We start from the raw sequence: 3,221 nt of genomic DNA, 5'->3' as shown, positions 1-3,221 counted from the left end.
ATTGGCTCCTGCAACATCTCCAGTTGTGGATATAATGAATGGTATGCCTACCTTGTGTTCAAAAATTATTGTTCGAAAATGCCATTTTAAAATATTCTTCTAGGCAGACATGACAAGGTTGTCTAGACTGAAATATTACTGTAATGATGCATCATTTATTATATGTTGTGTTAGTAGAGATGATCAGAGCATCTCAGGAGTATTGAGAAGAAAACACTAGGATAAACATAGCCATGGGTATGAGTAGAAGAAATGCAGAGGCTGACTTACAGTTGCCTCTTGGATTTAGATTCTTCCCTACAGATGAAGAGCTAGTTGTGCATTACTTGTGCAAGAAGGCAGCCTCTCAGATGATCCCTGTTCCTATAATAGCAGAAGTGGATCTCTACAAATATGATCCATGGCAACTTCCAGGTATATTTTTCATTTCTCCCCTCTAATCCTTGTACCCATATTTCTAAACAGATTATAGAAGGTGTGATCAGATGGATTTCAGGACTTAACAAAGAGCCCGTTTTTTTCCTTTTTTCTATTTACAGAGAAGGCCCTATTTGGAGAGAAGGAATGGTATTTTTTCACTCCAGGGATAGGAAGTACTGGAATGGATCAAGGCCCAATAGGGCTGCTGGTTCTTGATACTAGAAAGCTACAGATGCTGATAAGCCCATTACTGCTAAAGGTGGAAAGAAGTGAGTGGGCATCAAGAAGGCTCTTGTCTTCTATGCTGGGAAAGCACCCAAAGGCACAAAGACAAATTGGATCATGCATGAATACCGTCTTGCTGATGTTAGCAGACTTGCAAGGAAGAAAGGAAGCTTAAGAGTAAGTTCTTTTGTCCTATTTGTAAGGTCTTGAATCGGTAGTTTTGGAGATATAGTTCAGTGGGTCAATTTGGCTTCTGGTTGTTTTGTTCCATGCTTTCCCCTTCTGTTTCTTCCCCTGTTTGCTCATATGGGCATTAGCAATAATGATATTGGTGCTGAATGCTTGATTCCTCAATTATAGATATTGGTTATGTATTGGATTGGAATAGAAATAAAAGACAGGGGACTTAAATGATTGATTACTCAATTGAAGCTATTGTCAGTGAAGTGTTTGGATTTTCATTTTTTATGGGATGAATTATTGTATTTTTTTCTATCAGTTCTCTGAGTCCCAAAGGTTGGGAATTGTTTTTCCTTGTATTGGATTTAGCCATTTGAAAATAGTTAGAGAATGAAATATAAGTTAGGGACTAGATTCTATATTTTCTTGTCTGCTCTGTCATTTATTTTCTTGTCTTGTCGGTCCCTGGTTAAATATTTGTTTATAAGAGTATGCCTGTACAGCTTATCCAGCTATACTTATTTTCAAACCATATTATGAATCTCTCGTTTTAGCTTCAAAATCATGTACAACTTGATTCTTTGGAGACAACCTTTGACATAAAACATGATTGAATGCCACAGATATTCAGTCTATCTTAGGTCCCATGCTATTTTTAGCAAAAGGCCCACCTCTTTTTTAATCAGAAGTTCCACTCTTTCTGTCCGAACTACTTTTTGAATGGTTGTAACAATATAATATTTTTAATGTAATATAAGGCTAGAATTGAAGGAAAGGAAAGTTTAAGGACAGGAGCTTTCCATGTACTTTAGCATCTTTGTTGAATGAAAGGAAATTCAATCAGTTTGTCCCACTTTGTTATACAACTTTAATCAGTTTGTTCCACTTTGTTATGCTCAGATGAAGTCCAAAACAATTACATAACAAAGTGTCCATATGATATGCATGTTATTTTTTTAGAAGCTTATGATTGAATATCCTAGGGGAGATTACTCTTTAACTGGCATTGCATTCAAGGGCTGCATACAGGGGCTTAATACCAGAGGTATTGGACTTGCAACTAGTTTCAGATATCAATCCAACTTGACCAGGAGTTTGAACATGAGTTCCCTTCCTGTTAAACTCTAGTGCCTTGTTGTGGATAAAAACAAAAAGGGTTTATGGGTTTGATGCTATAACTGGCCCTAATAGGCTACAGGGACCTTTTCAGAGACAGTAACTCTTTCAATGGCATTCCATTCAAGGGCGGCATACCAGAGGTCTGAGACTTTTATCTAGTTTCTCACCTCGATCAAAGTTTACCATGAGTTTGAACTTAATATCCCTCCTGTTAATCTCTAGTTCCTTCCTTGTGGATAAAATAAAAAGGGTTTAGAGGTTTGATGCTGTGATTAGCCCTCATATATTATTGGTATTACAAGAATGACTTAGTATTGCAGCAGAAATATTATTTACAGCTTATTATAATCTCAAAGTGAAAAGTCTATCTTCTTCTTAATCTGCAGTGAAAATGCTAATTTATTTGAAGTTTGATACTGGCTTCCTTTTAAGGAAATTTTTAGCCTTTCCTAATATGATTAGTAAAGCTGGTGCAAATGCTCTGTAGTTGGTTCAGTGAGTTCTAAAGGTGATAAAGGAAGGATGCTTATTGTCTAGCCTCTTACTAAATTGCAGTCTTAGCATGGTAATGATTTGACCTGTAGATATCTAATGGCATTTGCCCTCTAATGTTTATGTAAATTTTTGGTCATTTTTACTTCTTGGTGCCAAGTATTTTACTGGCACTGGCCAGTTGTTTCAATTTTTCATCCATCTTTTGCAACAAGAAATTGAAGATCTTGTTGTGTAAAATTCTAAACTTGAGTTTTCCAAGCCTTAGAAAAACAAGTATATATGTTTTGTTTAATTGCATTGGATAATTTTTTTGGTTATTACTTGTACACTTTCTATCAGATAAGAAGTTGTATGTTGGGTCTATGTGATTATAGGCTATGGGAGCTGCACATACGCTTCAGGGTCGAGGTATGTATCGAATAAACTTGAAAACTTGTTCACAACCCTTTATTCCTTATTTTTCTTTTTCTCATGTATTGGGTTGCACAACCCTCAGTTTGAAGTATTGATGTTTACTGATACCGTGGGTGTGAGTGATTTGCAACTCTATCAGCACTCCTCCTCCTGCAACAATTATTACTGCACCACCTCGTCCAGCCACGGTTGGTATTAGTGCTGCTCCACCTCCTCCAGCCACGATTGGTATTGGTGTTGCTCCACCTCCTCCATTTGGCACCACTCCAACTACTACCACTCCAATGTACAATGTCAGCACTCCAACTGGGGGTATTACTTCTCCTACTAGTCGTGGTATTACCAGTCCCACAGTGGGGGGCATTACT

The 3,221-nt window shown here is 37.2% G+C and overlaps 1 pseudogene; it reads left to right on the top strand.

Annotated features, from left to right (window-relative positions):
• The first annotated feature begins 233 nt into the window (after window positions 1–233).
• LOC149194372 (NAC domain-containing protein 68-like) lies at window positions 234–855 on the top strand (annotated as a pseudogene).
• Window positions 856–3,221: the final 2,366 nt, after the last annotated feature.

The sequence above is a fragment of the Pinus tabuliformis genome, chromosome 2_2, assembly GCF_031772625.1.
Source record: "Pinus tabuliformis cultivar Carrire ecotype Pingquan chromosome 2_2, CPIR1, whole genome shotgun sequence".
Classification (NCBI taxonomy): Eukaryota; Viridiplantae; Streptophyta; class Pinopsida; order Pinales; family Pinaceae; genus Pinus; species Pinus tabuliformis.
The sequence above is the reverse complement of the archived record's forward strand: the minus strand, read 5'-3'. Positions and strand labels throughout refer to the sequence as shown.